The sequence below is a fragment of the Gossypium hirsutum genome, chromosome D08 (genome assembly GCF_007990345.1).
Source record: "Gossypium hirsutum isolate 1008001.06 chromosome D08, Gossypium_hirsutum_v2.1, whole genome shotgun sequence".
In the NCBI taxonomy this organism is placed as follows: domain Eukaryota; kingdom Viridiplantae; phylum Streptophyta; class Magnoliopsida; order Malvales; family Malvaceae; genus Gossypium; species Gossypium hirsutum.
This window is the reverse complement of record NC_053444.1, coordinates 38,993,785-39,010,572: the sequence shown is the minus strand read 5'-3', so window position 1 is coordinate 39,010,572 and position 16,788 is coordinate 38,993,785. Positions and strand designations below refer to the sequence as shown.

At 33.2% G+C, this 16,788-nt stretch overlaps 1 long non-coding RNA gene across 6 annotated transcripts; it reads left to right on the top strand.

Moving 5' to 3' along the window:
• Window positions 1-1,006: 1,006 nt before the first annotated feature.
• LOC107912191 (uncharacterized) lies at window positions 1,007-4,531 on the top strand. Of its 6 annotated transcripts, XR_001688093.2 has the most exons (6): window positions 1,018-1,520; window positions 1,873-1,965; window positions 2,164-2,272; window positions 2,362-2,721; window positions 3,487-3,716; window positions 4,365-4,531. It is a non-coding gene; the product is annotated as an uncharacterized lncRNA (long non-coding RNA). The 6 variants fall into 6 exon arrangements; XR_001688094.2 differs by having other exon boundaries at window positions 1,008-1,520; window positions 2,104-2,272; window positions 2,362-3,716; XR_005917127.1 differs by having other exon boundaries at window positions 1,009-1,520; window positions 2,362-3,716.
• The last annotated feature ends 12,257 nt before the right edge of the window (window positions 4,532-16,788 follow it).

The following is a 16,788-nucleotide window of genomic DNA, read 5'->3' as shown; positions in this document are numbered from 1 at the left end:
CAAAGAGGATAAAAAAACCACGGGCAAAGATAATTTTATTATAATGGCAAAAGAACGAAGAGTAAAAAAGATGGAATAAAAAATAAATCCCGAAAACAAAGAACCCTCAAAACGTAAATACAAAATTCTCTAAATGTGTTATGAGTTCTAATCTCTAATGGGTGTATTTTCTAAGGTTGTAAAAGAGCCTATTTATAGGCTAAATTCATATGTCAAATAATAATAAAATAATCTAAACTAATCAGTGTTTGATTGAAACAAATAAACAAAATTTAACTAGAAGATTATGTCTCAAATTTGATTGAAATAGGAGTCATACTTAACATTGTAATTTTTTTTTGAAAATTTTAAAATTTTTTAATAATTTTTTGTAAGTTTTTGAAATTTTATCGATCTGGTTTATAATTTTTTAGATTTTTTTTAATTTTAGAAAAATTGTTAATAAATTTTATTATTTTTCATATTTTATATTATGATTTTATAGTTTTTTTTAAATCATGAAAATAGTAATGCCTTTTTTATGTTTTGTGGCAATTCGTGACTGGCATGACACTTGATGAAAAAAATAGAATTTAACTGTCAATGTTAAATTTAATGGTCAACGTTAGTAGGAGAGCTTAATTGATGCATTTTTACGGTTTGAGTAATCAATTGAGTGCAACAAAAAAAAAGAAAAAAGAAAAAAAATAGGCGATTATTTTTTTTGAAAAAATTTGATGACTTTTTAAATATATTTTTGGTGATAATATACCAAATGGTATCTTAGTTTGACTTGAAAGTTCAATATGGTACTTGAATTTTTTTTTATTCCAATTAAATACCTACTTTTTTGTTACACAAAGTTCAGTTTGACGGTGTCTTATAGGATGTGCTTTCAGCGAATTTCTGTCACCTTAACAAAAAAACGTGTCCTAGGTGTTTCTCTAAATTTACCTTAAAAAACGTGTCCTACGTAAAGTTCAGTTTATTTTTTATTCCAAAAAAACGTTTTTTTATAAAAACGCTACAAAATCATTTTACTTTTAAAAAATTGCACTTTTTTCTCTAAATTTCCCCCTAAAACCCCTAATTTTTCCCCCTAATATTTGTATCCTCAAAACACCCTTTAGGTGTTTCTCTCCGCCACCACGTCTTCATCATCATCGTTCCCTACTTTTGCTACTTTAAGCTCCTCTTCTTCTCAACCACCGTCTTTGTTTTTCTCTTGTTTATCCGGTCGGTGTATTTTTAGGGAAATCCAAATTTTCCCGAAAGATTTCTCGACCGACGATTATTCCATCTTTATCTTTTCGTCAAAATCTCGAAAATCGAAACAATTCCGGTGTTTTTGTTTTTGAAGCTAAAGAGTCATCTTCTTTTCCTTCTCCGGATCGCTTGATTTTGCCGCTAAACCTCTTCTGATTTTGCAGCTAGGTACACTGTGAGATCTTTTGGAATCAGGCATAATGAGAAGATTGCTTGCTACGTGACTCTGAATATTTCTAGTACAAAAGATGAAAAACAAAGAAGAATTGTTTCAAGTACTCATCTATCTTTTTTTTCCTTCTTACTTTCACTTTTTAGGGTCTGAAATTTCTTGAACTCTGTTCAATTTAGTCGAATCTGAACTGCACTATGGATGCTTATCTGTATGCAAATTAAAATATTGTAGTCTATAAGTTTAAATCGGTATAAATAAATATAATTTTCCTTTTAGCTCGTTTCTCTTTGCCTTACAAGTGTTTTCTCACGTGCTTTCTCAGCTCTTCTCCTCCATTTTGGCAGGAAAATTGCAGTCACAGTTCACTTTCCTTATTTTCTTCTTGGAAAACCGTTTTGTTAACCTTTATTAACTTGAAATTAGGGTAATTATTTAGTTATTATCTATTGTAGAGGCCTTGTCGTCGTTTCATTTTCCCGGAGCCCGTCGTTTTATTTGGATTTGCTGAAAAACAAAGGACCTGACGTTGCTTCATCGGATAAACGGTGAACTTCTTTTTGGCTCTAATTGTTTTTTCTAAATGAAGAAACAAAATTTAACCAATTTCCTGATAAATTAAAGCTTTAAAATTGCACGAATTCTGCTTTATTTCATTTAATTAATGAGTTAATTGTGTTTATCAGGTATTTACAGCTGTATTGTGTTTCAGTAGCTTCCTCACAAGATTATCATTTTTCTTAAAGGTACTAATATAATGACCGAGAATCTGACATCTCCTCTTCATCACTGAACGTGCAAACATTTGGCATCACCCTTGCCTAAGCTTACATCAAAGTGAATGGAGCTCAACAGGTGATTCATGCCTTGTTCATTTTTGTCATAATATTTCTCAAGCTTCTTTTATCTTACAAATGACTGCATTTCTTTTGGCATTGTTTCAGGGACATTCTTTATATTTTCAGCCTTTTGCTGTGCAAATTTCATTCTATTAGCAATAATGGTGTCCGAGACTAAAGGACGAACACTGGAGGAAATACAAGCATCAGTTAGTCATTCTTCAGTTTGAAATACCATCAGCAATTTGCTTTAAAATTTGATCTGTCTTGCTGGGTTTTTGTGCTGTGTCTTTGCAGAGTATCGGGTAGTCCTTTCAATCCTCAGCCATGGCGGAACAAGTCCACATTCCTCTTTCTCTGCCTTTTATCTGTCTTATTTTTATGTGTTGAGACTGCTTTGATCTTTCTTTTTATTTTATATTAGACGGAGAAAGCATTTCTCAAACACCCCAAGGTGTTTTTAAGGTGAACTAGCTTCTTCCATGTCTTTATTAATTCTTGGTTTTGTTGATTTCATTTTTAAATTATTGGTGTTTTTCGAGATCTGGGTTAAATTAGTGATGGTTTTTTTTTCTATTTAGATCTTGAATTAATTTGAAATTTGATTTGGTATTTTGGCGGCTTGAATTTTCAATTCAAAATATCTGTTTTCTTAATGTAAATTTTGTGATACTTGCACTTGGATCTGCAATTGTTTTTCCCCCCAGTTAAATTATGAATCCATCTGTTACAAATCTGTTTTGCATTGTTCATCAAATAACATGCACAAATAATATTATTTGTATATATTTTGAGGAAAATTATAATATTATTATATATAATCAATGCAAAATTTTTAAGGCACCTTATTAAATACGAAATTTATAGGCACGAAACTAAGAATGATTGAAGCTTCTGCAAACTTTTTTGTTGTCAACATGGCGACTTTAGCTTTCTCAGCATCAGTAATTACTGAACTGTTAACCTTAATCTCCTCAAAATCACATTCCTTAGCAAGCTTCATAACTAGCTTAACGACACAGTAATCTCTTAAAAGCAAAGAATTTAATTGAAGTTAATATTTTTGCAAGTTAAATTTAGTAGAGTCTGTTGTCATTCATTGTGTGGTTATTTGTGTTTTTCGACCACTGTATGTTGTTTTTGCTTTTTCCTTTTGTGCTGCTTTGTCTCACAGCACTTGGGCTACATATCCCCACGAGTTTGAAGACTTCGCTATTTTCCTTGACTTAGAAATAAAGCAATCACATTCACTATTTTTCAAGCCTTTCAAGCCACTTGCGTCTTACTCCTCTATGTTGAATCAAATTGAGGAATTGCTAAGTGCTAGAGACTATAAAGCTGCCATGCAGCTATCAGAAAATCTAAGAAGCTTGGCACTGAAGGGACTTCATTATTTTCAAACTTTTGAGGATTCACTTCGGCTTTCTCTTCTATTTTTGCTTCTTTGATTCAGCTAATAGGTGCGTTACTATAAAAGTCCCTACTTTGTTTCTCTTGCCATACATGTTTGTCTATCGGGTTTTTAACCATGATTTTAAACTTTTAACTAATTTAAAAAAAATTGTTGGTTAGATAAATTTAGATTATCTGATCATTGAATCTATATGTTGTTGGGCTGCCCAGAAAAAAAAACTTGAAATAGGTTTACTTAGTACTAGTTAAATCGGGCTTGATTTTAGATAAATCTAATTATTATCTTTAAGCATGATACGTTCTAATACTTTGATTTAAGCTGTTGATGTATGTATTCTGACTATGGAATATCATGTTCAAATATTCTACAAAGAAGCTAATTAGGAGATTCTGCAATTGTTGATGGTAATTGGAATTTAAGAATATAGGCTTAATGGTTTAATTGGAATTTAAGCATGATATGTTCTAATATTTTAAATTTATATTGATGAATACTTTCCACCTATATTAACTTAAGTGAGTAGATATATCAGTAGTGTACATTTTTTATTCCACAAACAATCTTAAAAAGTTGAGATATTATTTTTTTAGATGTATTTGTTAATAATTTACTATAAAATTATAAGACACCTAATTTACTATGACAATATAAAACAATCTAAAAAAGTTGAACCGATTTACTTATCTTTGCACAGATCAAGTTACTCGGAACCAAATTTGCAGTTCAAATTTGAAGCCATGCTCAAAAGTTTTTCTCTAAGGCTCATTGCTTTGAGTTCATTACAAGATTTCCTTGATTAAGTAAATGTATTATATCTTTTATTACCAAGATTTACTTGATTAAGAAAAGTATATTTTATTACCTTGCATATGTATTATTTATTTTAGTTTTGATTCTAGATTTTTATTTGTACTTAAGTGTTCTAACTTTTGGATTTTAATTGTGTTATTAATTTATTATTTTAAATTCTAAATTTAAATTCATTAATTTTTATATTTATATTTAGTTTTACTATATTTATATTTAGTTTTAAAGTTAAAATTTTCTTAGAAAATTTAATTTAAATAATAATTTTATTTATCCTTAAAACATAATATAATATTTATCATAGAAATAAATATTATTTGAAGAAAAATTAATTTTTTAAAATATATGTTTTTAGCGGCATTTGTGTGAAAAGCGCCGTCGTTAAAAGCTTATTCTATAGCGGCGTTTGTGGGAAAAGCGCCGCTAATGGTAATGATCTTTAGCGGCGTTTGTGCAAAAAGCGCTGCTAAAGGTCATGGTCTATAGCAGCGTTTGTGAAATAGCACCGCTAAAGGTCATGGTCTATAGCGGCGTTTGTCGGAAAAGCGTTGCTAAAGGTCATGGTCTTTAGCGGCGTTTATTTCTAAAAACGCCGCAAAAGTTAACGACGCGTTCAATAGCGGCGTTTTTTGCCGCGCTTGTCAAAGCGCCGCAAATAATTTTAGCGGCGCTTTAAACTTCTTTTAGTGTAGTGCCTGTGTGTTGCGTTTTCACCCACCCCTTTTCCAACCAACCCCCCAACCCGTGAAAAATTTCCAGGAACTAGGAACCCCCGTCCTCAAATTTCAGACATCCCAAGAATCTCAGGATATTTGCAGTTACTCGTGATACATATTTTGTTTTTTTAATTCTTGCCCAACCGGTTGCCTTTATAAAGGGGGTTTTCCTCCCTCTACTCCATAAACTCTCTCAACACACCCCTCAACCCTAAAAAAAATCCTCTCCTCAATTGTTCTTCTTTTTTAATGTTGAAATTTTTCAACAGAAAGATTTATTTGTGTTTGAGGGAGACAATTTGTTAGCTTTAATGCATGTTTGAGTTTACGATGATGTGGTGGCGCTCAAAGACCCCTAGATATCATCTGTTATGTCAGGATCAAGTACCAAATGAATTTAATATACCAAAACATGATTCATGCCACGATGTCGTATGGTGGTCGTTTCGATGGGAAAAGGCTTGTAATGTCACTATTTTAAGTTTCTCACAGCCTAGGACAATCATTAGGTTCTTTTTCTATTCCTTATAGTTATTTTCATTTAGTTTGTTTTCAATGAATATGTTCAATAAAAGAGTTGGTACTATTTTCAAACTAAAAATAAAACATTCATATATTAATATATTTGTATTAAACAAATGTTTGAAAACGTTTTGCAACATTATGATATGCATTAATATGATGCACACGTCTTACATTAAACCTTGAAAACATTTGTAAGCTGTTGCAACGATAATTCCTACACCCATTGAATCAAGCCACCTTGGGGTGATCATGATCAACTAGTAAGAACATGAATTTCCATCCAATTAGTATATGAACCTAATTCATTAGGCTTTCACACGTACTAATAATTGTGCAACATTTGACCATTATTCTAACTTAAGTATAGCTCCTTGTGGAGTTACTTAACTAGATTATCTTGGGTGTATAACCATCAAATTAATATCTATCGCATCATGTACCACAAATGACTTATCTTAGGACAATATCGTCGAGTAGAATGTTGTGACTAGTTTTCCTCTTTTAAGACAGAATTTCTAGATGTATCGCATGATAATACCTACCATAGAGGACTGTCCAACTATCATACGACCATAAGAAAATTTTGCTTAATTTTATGAAATCTCCTCAGTCCACATGACAACGTCCAACTTAGGGCAGGTTCGTTTCATGTCATCACAAGAGACCATTGATAGAGGCTGTAGGTCTTGTTTAGGGACCTTTTCCCACTCAATATTTTAATAAACATGCAAGGCTTTTAATTTCAATTTCAATTATGAATGATCAATATATGCATGACAAGTACATGTGGCATTTTTGCCTAATCTATACGACATGCTTATCTCATATATGCATGAACATATATCCGTTGTTATATAAATATCATCATGCTTATCTCATAAATATAAAAGCATAAAATTCAAACGACTCTGGTCAGCCAAAGCTTTCATGATTCCATCCTAGAAAAATAATAAAATTATAAAATTACTAAATTCACCTCAAAGCATACATTGGGTCTTTAATGTTGCCACTACGGTTTTTTGCTGCGGTATTGATTCATGTTTCCATCATTTTTTTCGTGCCACCATCGGCCACCACCACTGGATCATTGTCGGCTCCACTAGGTCTGGTTTTCGTCGTCTTATTTCTAAGGTTTTATCGAGAAAAAAAATTACAAAAATTCCTATATCCGTTTCTGGCTCATATTTTTTATTCTAAATAAATAAATCATAAAATAAAACCCTGTGTGAAGATGATAGTCCACAATCTAAAATATACATGCTTGAAAAACAAATTAAATTAGAAATAAATTTTAGTAATCACAACTTTGGCAAAATTACTTTATCATCAATAACAATAAAATAATTATATACATTCATTTACATACATTCCTTTAAACATGTGAATAATTATAAGAATGTCACATCTTATCAAATATTAATCAAACAAGATGAAGAGAGATTCAATCTCGTTTTACACTATAAATATAACACAACCTGACTTTTAATACCAATTATTGGAAAAAAAATCCAGTTTGAAAATGGTTTTCTTACACAGCAGCAAATTAAAATTTTGAAAACCGGCACGGTTTGTGATATTTATAACAATAAACCTTAGACCGAAATTGTACCTATGTTTTCGAATAAGTGAATCCTTGATTTTTTTGGCTTTCAACCAAACGATCTTCTTCGCTATTCTCGTATCACGAACTGCTTCGAGTGTGGGCTCGAACCAATTGAACCAAACGATCTTTTTCTTATGGGGTTAAAATGAAAATTCTCTCTCTTCTTTAATAGAAACCAGTAGAATTTCTATTCTGGAAAAATATATTTAATAGTTGAGAATAAATTTTCTCTACTTTTGACAGATTAACAATCTCTTAAAATTGTGTAAATAGCTCTACTAGTGCCATCTGCTTATAGGGAGAGGAGGTAGAACCCTTATTGAATTGTAGAGTTTTATTTCAAATAGAAAAATAACTTCCTAGTTCAACTAGAAGAGGGAAAGGAGCTAATAGAGCGTGTTTCCCCTCATATGTATTATGATGGGGATTCGAGCCTCTCATTGTATTGAGCCAAATTATATGTGCATTTGCAAATGAATCATTTCTCATTTCCATTTTGAGAAAACAATATTCATTTCTAAATAGTTCCATTTCTCCATTTCGGAGAAAACCATAATCATTTTTAAATGTTTTTCATTTCTTTATTTCTATTCATTATGTTCATTTTCGAGTCAACATGCAATTCATTTTCAGTTTCAATGAGTTAATTGAGGGACTGATTGGACATATGTAATTAGGGCTCAAATGATTTATAATTAAGTTCTAGTTTTTCACCTATTAATTATAAACTCATTTAGTCACAAAGTCATTCCACTATAGTATCGTGACTGAGCTCTCCCTAACGACATGCCATTACGAAAACATCTACTTAGTTCTCGTCCAATAACCTTGTCATAAGTATGGTACCCTCATAGGATATCCTTGATCTATTTGGGATAATATCTGCTCTCCTATTATGATCCTATTTTATCTCATGGTAACCATTACATCTTTCTTCATGAAAAGCCAATCACTATCAAATAACAATCAAGTCATTCATCACGAAGACGAACGACCCATGACCACGTTTACTTTTCATCAACCATGTAGTGCCAATAAGAGAATATCATTTACTCATGTCTTGGGCTATGAATTCTATTGTTGTGTATGATGCTATGTACTATAGAAGTCATACACCTAATGCACCAACTTTCGGTTCCTTACCTATTTGAACTCAGGCTTTTACTTACATTAAAGTGTACAGTCACACATACATAGTCCACCATCCACTCAGGATTTAGGCATGCCACACTATGAATGTCACAAGTGAATAAGTCCATAAACGGGTCCAAGATCTATTCTACTTGGGTTCTATTTGATGTACTGCCAGTCCAGTCAGCCACATCTATGTCTTTATCTTTTGGGAGTCATCCGTTTCGATGCCCAAGACAAGACATCTCTCCAATTAGACTTGATAGATGACATATTAGTCTTTCAATCAGTTTTTTGATCATTTTCGATTAAACTAAAGACATGTTTAGGTTTGTCTACTAATATAAGTTGTTTTTTTGTATTACGATCTGACTATTTAATACTGCTTAGTATCAATTAAACATTAGACAACCGATTCCAAGAGCCAATTAATGAGCCAATTAATAACGATGCTTAAAAAGAAAAATGGCCAGAATGGATAAGTCCAAGCCATATATGGACGGCTCAAATCTCGAATGGATAGCCTCTGTGACCAAATGAGCCAATTAATGATGAAATTTCAAAGGCAAAATGGCTAGAGTCTCTCCAGTAACATGAAGAACAATTCTCAAAGAGATGAGAAGGAGAACGAAAAGGTGATCACTTTGCAACTGGGCTAGGAGTTAGAAATGCCCCATAAGCCCATCCATGAAGAAGAGGTTCTCGAAACTGTTGACAAACCCAGAGAAGAGGAAGAAGTTAAGCACCACGAGCCAGTCGAGGAAGTAGATGAACCAATGTCTGATTCGGTAATCTCAAATCCAAGCACAACAAGTGTATCATTCACGACAAGACTAGAGGAAGAGCAAAAGAAGTACAAGGTAGATTTTTTAATTTTTCTCAATTTATTTAAATCCTTTAATGTCAACTTGTCACTCATTGAACTTATCGTTAAAATCCCTAAATATGCCAAGTATTTAAAAGAAATAATGGCACGACATAAGAAAATGAAAAAGGGCAAGCAAATTGACATTGATGCCTTGTGTAGGACTTTAATTGCTAAGAAGGTACCCCTAAAATTGAAGGATTTGGATAGCTTAACAATCCTAATAGAGATAGGGGATCGACATTTTAGCAAAGCACTTTGCGATTTAGGGCTATCATAAATTTAATGTCTCTATTGATCTATCACAAAACCAGGCTCAGAGATCTTAAAAATACCTCAATAAAGCTACAATTAGTCGATAGATTCTTGGTACACCCAAAAGGTGTGCTCTAGGATGTATTGGTCAAGGTACGGGGATTTATAATCCCCATCGATTCAGTTGTCCTCGATTTTGAGAAAGATCGAGAAATTCCAATTCTTTTGGGTAGACCATTTATGGCCACATCTAGATCAACCATTGATCTCAAAATAAATGAATTAGTAATTCAAATTGATGGCAAAATAGAGGTGTTCAAATGTGGTCATGATTCCTAAAGTGTGGGATTATTAGGGGATGAACGTTACGTTTTATTCGATTTAACCCCTAACGACCTTAATCAAAGTTGTTTTCCAAGTTGTGCAAGTGTAGGTAAGCGTAATGCAAGAGAAAGAAATAAATGGAAAGATCCCAGAAGAAATGGAATCGATTAGAATGACAACTAGGTCAAGAGCAACAAATGAATTTGATAATGAAGTTCAAGAAATTTTTCGACAAATCCGGTAGCACAACATAGATTTAACCCATCAAAATTTAATTAATTTATAAATATTATATATTATTTTATTTTTATTTTTTAGAATTAGAAATTGGACTTGTTATTTTGTGTTAGAATTAGAAAGAAATAGGTTTCCAATAACAACAGAGGAGCTAGACGTTAGGGTGCATATACGGGTAATCGAGGGCCTTCTACAAGTCTAAGATAGGCCAAATTGAAGCCATGCTGTCACTTTACAATCCCATGATATGACACAACCCCTTTGAGCCTAAAAATGAAGAATTTTATCATCGTGTCATGCCATGGCTTACCTATGGCGCAACACACTCTTGAGTTCAGCAAAAACAAAGGACAAAAGAGAGTCGTGTCGTGCCATGCCCCCTCTATGGCGTGACATGCTGGCCAATTTTGGAAAATTTTTATTCTTGGTTCAACACGATCTTTAGAGATATTCACCAAGGTTTCACAACAAGCAAAACCATAAATGGCTTCTATATATTGCTCTTACCAGCTGCTACAACCTCCAAGCTATCATAACAAACCAACTTACCATTCATAACCTTTTTCTTCGGGAGTTCACGAATTCCCTATCATTTTTTACTTCAAACTCACCTCAAAATCATGTATAGAATCCTTTTCAACAGTGAATCCATAGCGCATAACCATGCCACCATTTGAGAAAGGAAACTTGACAAAAACTTTCGAGCGGTCCAACGAAAATTACTTTTACAAGAATGAGGTTTCAATTCGCTAAGTGCATTGCAAGGCGAGACACGAGAGTTGATTCAATTTCATCGATGGGAGAAGTTCAGTACAACCTTGACCAATCTAGTGTACCTTCTGATTGTGCACGCATTTTATGTCACGTTGAAGGAGGCGGATGCGAATAGATCGATGGAGATACTGTGGATGCGAATATTAGTCCGAGGGAAGGAAATTTCTATCTTGCCCCTCAAGATAACAAGGTATTATGATATTCCATTATACCTTAGTGATTTTGTACAATGCACGAATTTAATGTATTTATGAGAGAAAATATGGAAGATATACTTAATCTCTTGACGGATGGGAAGGGTGAGTGGAAACATCACTTAGGAACAAACTATCCTATGTCATTCTCCTAGAGGAAGTTAAATTCTAAGGTTTGAATGTGGTTTAAATTTATCAGCACTTGAATTTGCCCTACGACAGACATGTCCAATGTCGATACTTTCCAGGCAATATTGTTGTGTGCAATTTTAACGAAGTAAAGAGTTTGTGTGGGAACTTGGATATATCAGAGCATGCTCTAATGTGCTAGGAAAAATGAGGTGGAATTAATTTTCCCGCACTTAGTGATAGTCTTATGCCGATGAACGAATGGGCCAGTGGGACAATGAGGTCTTGTCTTACAACCAATCGAGTTTCTGTTATTGGAACTGAGTGTGAAGTATCTTATAGGGAATAGGAAAAGAAAGAGAGCGATAAAGACAAAACCACATATAGGCGAGAATGTGCTACCTGATTCAAAATGGATAGTTCAATGGATGCAAGAAGCTGGACTAATTTTTTAAGATCATACAAATAAAATTGGGTTGAATCTGCCACAATTCCCATGAACTAAGTACAAGTTAAAGACATAACCGAGCAAGATGAAGAAAGAGAAGGAATTAGAAGAAGAGAAATATCCCGAAGAAGATCCGGAGGAGTTGGAAGGTGAACCAAGCAAAGCGGATAAAATGTTGGATCCTGATTGAAACTAATTTCAAACAATTTCATTAATTTTCATTTTTTTAGTTTGGAATTTGTATTTTGTTTTTGTTTAGGATGACTTTAATTTTTTTACTTTTTAATTATTTAAGACTTTAATATTTTATATATGTAGTGGTGGTTAGTTTTTCTTAATAGGAACCCCAAAATTTTGAAGGCACAACAATATAGAGTTAAAACTGAAAGGAGGAGTAGTTCCCAGCAATTGTATTGCATGAGTCACGCCAATAGGGTAATCTCTTTCCTTTATATTTTTATTTCACATTAGGGACAATGTGTTGAATAAATTATGGAGGTGACTTAGGAAAATTTTTAATATATTTTGTTATTTTATTTTTCTAGTTTTTAGTAGTTTTTAAATTTTTATTTTTGCATATTCTTTTATGTGCTTGAGCTTATAGAAATACAAGTGATTGGTTAGGAGCATGTTAATAGGAATTTGTGAATAAATTTCAAATTTAGTTTGATAATAATTGATCCTAAATTTTTAATTTTAAATTACTTACTTCAATTTATTACACTGTGAATAGATTCAAGATGTTAAGTGTACCACATGATAAATAGATATATAAATAGCATGCATGTTTAATTGAGTTATATGTTGTAAAAATTGATAGACTTGGTCGATTTAATCCATGTATAGAATTACCTAGGGACAACCTAAGACATTATTTGGTAAACAACTTTTTGACGCAAAAAGCTATCCCGTAAATATTTTCTCTAGTATTTATTTTGAGCCTGAATCTATTTTTTTGATGAACCATGAATGAAACCTTAAGCCTAAAGAATATTCTATTTAATTCTTTATTTCTTGGTCCTTGCACGGATTTAAATGTCTGATTATTGATATTGAGAGATTAGGGAGATACATCACAGTGGTTTCAAAAGAAAAAAAATGAGTGACTAAGGAATTGTTTGATATAGTGAGTATAAGATTTATTGAGCTTGTAGAAAAATAAAACAAAATTCCAATCGAGAAAATCTTGATGAAAAAAATATAAATACAAAGTGAGTTGGAAAAAAAGTACGCTTACATTTGTTCCAAAAAAACAATACGAGCTCGGATGATTGTACTCATGAATATTATACTAAGCCATAGTAATAGAGAAATAAGGAAGGTGAGAGAAGTGGATATAAGGTGGTGAGTATATGTATACGCAAGGGAGTATCGAGGTCAATATAATGTGCCAAACTACTTTTATGCTTAGCTATTTTGTCGAGCACGTTCTTTGAATTCCAAACCAACCTAAGCCGCAGAACGTTACAAGCCGAAAAGTCCTATGTAACCTAGGTAGTATCTTATATGGATGACAATGGCCATGTTTTGATGTTTTTACCACATGTATTCATTTGAACATAATTTTCTATTTGTATATTTGTTTTGATGGAAATCTATACTTATCATTCTTTTTTTTTGCTTTGTAATTTTTTGAACTAACCCGTCTAATTTTAGAAATTGTGAGTCAATTTTATATCATGCTAGAATTATATGTTTATTTTCATTATCTTGTTAATATATTTCTATCCAGTTTCCTGTATCAAGCTAGCTCAAGTACATTTTATTTTCTTTGAATGTTTATTTCTTGTTTTTAGTTTTTATTTTGTTTTGTTTAGTTTGCTTAAAGACAAGCAAAGACTTAAGTGTGAGGGTATTTGACCTGTCTTCAAATGTAGTAGTAATTTTGGTCTATTTTCGCACTTAAGGAGCTTGTTTTCTAACCAATTTAGTGTTTAGTATTTTGTTTATAGTATCTAGTAGGTAGTATGAAAAGTAAATAAAAAGAAGTGTTTTAAACAAAATTTGTGAGTGTTGTGACCTATTAGACTGACACGAACCTTAGTTAGTGCTAATGTGTTGAATTGAGTGTGTAAGATGATGAATTATAGGCCCAATTGACATGAGAGTAAGGGACGAGTAATGCACAAGCTTCTCATGCCATCAAAGCATGAAACGAACCATACAAGGCATAAATTGACTATCGTGTTGTGCCATAGACCTTGTATGACATGACATAGATCGACGTGCTGCCCAAGTACAATAAGATTATTTTTGTCCACACAATCAACTTTATACGAAGACTTAGGACGTGTCGAAGACCTAATTTAGGTTGCCAACACTCCTACAAATAAGACGTTAGAGGTTTGATGTAACTAAGTTATCTTAGACGCCTTCAAAAACCCTCGTAGTTAGGAGTAGGATTAAACAAAGTTTTCTTTCCATTTTCTTAAACAACTTTGTTCTTTCCTCTTGGAATCAATTTCGATGCAAGAGTTCTTTTATAATCTTAGACACTTGGAGAGTCGTGTAGGATTTGATTAATTAGTGGAAGCGTACGAGAGCGAGTAATGATTAGAGATAATCTTGATTGAGATATAGATGTGAGCTATCTATAAATAGGAGGGCTTGATAGTTGATAGAATATTTCATATTCATTTATTTACTAGACATTGTTATTATCGAAGAAACCAGGTGAGTTCTTCTTTGTTAATGAAGGTGTTGACTATGAAAGCATAAGAGAGATTTTATACTAGTTGTCTGCTGGTAAATTCTTAAACCTTCTTTTAAGCTTTACCAGATTAATAGAAGCTAATGCAAGAGAGGTTCAATAGGATTTCTTTGAATACTGGATATGAAAGAAACTTCTATCTAGAAATTATTTTCATGTCTACAGATTCTTGCTATATTGTAAAGTTTTGGTCATTTTTTATGTTTAAAAAATTTGTTTTACTATTTTAGCTAAAGAAATGGGAGAAGGTCTAATATTAAAGGGAAGGAACCAACAGAGTAGACAAAGCTTTGAGTAAGATATTCTGGTGAGTTCCTCTATACATTGTGTCTGATATTTGCATTATCTTATTTAATCCTTATCACTGTACACCCAGGAAAGTGGCTTTTTTCCTTTGTCTCAAGTGTTAATGTCTAAGGAAACATATTCAAAGAGACATTGCATGCAAAGTTATATATGATTAAACAGACCCAGAAAACTTGACATATACATGGTATGAGTACTACTTCCTTAGTGCATAAAATCAGTATCTAGACAGGTGTAAGGAGGCAATGGAGAGATGTTGTCTATAATGATAAAAAAAGACATGGGATAAAATGTTTTGCCTCCGGTATGACACTTTGGTGCAAACTATGATTGGTGAAAACTCGACCTTGCGGGGTAACACATATGTGTTCAAACAAGGAGGGAAGTTAAGGGGATACGAAGGTGATGTCCATTAAATAGCTCTAACGAGTAGATATGAAGATACATGAAAAGTTAGTTCTTTGGAACAAGGATCAAAAGTTAGCACAATGAACGTAGTACATAAGAAAAAGGGTACATGTGATAGTGCTCATTGCATAAAAAGTAAAATAAGTTAGTCAGTCATAAAAAGGGTAGTCACACATATAACGTATCCACGGAGTAGTTGTGCTTGTGACCATCATGTATGAGTTTAGAAACCAGTGTTGTCTGTTGGAAGGCTAAGTTTATCGCGGTAGTATCCGCTAATTGATTTATGGATCAGATGGATGTATATGCTGAATATGGTGAACTAGTCTATCAGTTTGCGCTCTATCTCTTAATGCCTTATAGTAATGTTAGTGGGTTTTATTTCCCCAAGAGCTTACTAAGTTATCATGAACTTACTCAGTTTTTTCTTACTTTTAGGTTCTTAGGTTGAGCGTGGTGATTGAAGGGATACAGCCAGATCTTCTGCCATTTGCGAGACTTCTTTTTTCGTAGGAACATGTATTTTTCGGGGGTATTAGGACGTTGTTGGATATCGACGCTTTTAAAACCATTAATTTGTACTTGAAACGTTATGTTGAATACTGCCAATATTGATTAGTAGCCTCATTGGCTTATCTTTATTTGTGATTTATAAATATTGTTAAGTAGTCGCCAAATGTTATTTCTTGTATCTTTAAATCCTTAAGTGTGGCGGTATACCATTTTAAAATTTTACTTTCAAATAAATGTAGTCTTAAATTAATAGAACATCGTACTAAAAAAGTGGTACGCACCAAAATGGATAGTTGTTTTAGAGGGGAGAGTTTTGTGTTTCCAACAGGTCGACCAGTGGCACTCTATATTCGAAACCAACAATTGGGTCCGGTGTGGGGTGTTACAAGTTTGTTGGTATCAGAGTTTCAGTTTTGCCGATTTTTAGAACCAATTTTAGTTAGAAACTCTTCAATACATGTTACACAAATCTGGCTGGAACCTTCATAGTATTGCTAACTAAATTTGTGTTATAGTGAAGAAAGAAAGAAAAATGTCGATAAACTCAAGGAATGCTGAGGGGGAAGAAATGGAAAGCAATGCCCTGCCACTAGTGGATAACCCTGCTCCTTTTGTGAGCCGGGGAGTATTGGGAACAAAGGCTAAGGATACCTTGATGGAAATGATGGGACATGTTATGTGGCAATGGTTCGAGCGGTACATGGGAGTTGCTCCAACCTCATCTTATAAACGTCGTGATGAATCAGTGAGACAATAGGAGACGATGAGGAAAACAGAGGTTACACCACCAGCAAACTTTGCATCTCCAATTCTAGCTGTAGCGATGTCTAAAGGGGACCCGGTAGAGATCATCCATAAGAAGGGTGGTAGAGAATTTCGAGGTGGTAAAGAGGATGATCCAGTTACAGTAGAAAAATGGCTTTCCCAAGTCTGTCGGGTAGTTGAGGAACTGCAGTGCTCCTCAGTTGAAAGTCTAAGATGCACCATCTCCCTACTTGAAGATGAGGCATATCAATGGTGGACTACAGTATCCAGCATGGCCCCAAGAAATCAGGTGAATTGGGACTTTTTAAAACTCAAGCAAAGATAAATGACAATGTTTGAGTATGAGAAGGAGTTTATCAGGTTAAGCAAGTACGCTAAGGACTTAGTGCCAAACAGGGAAGGTTTGTG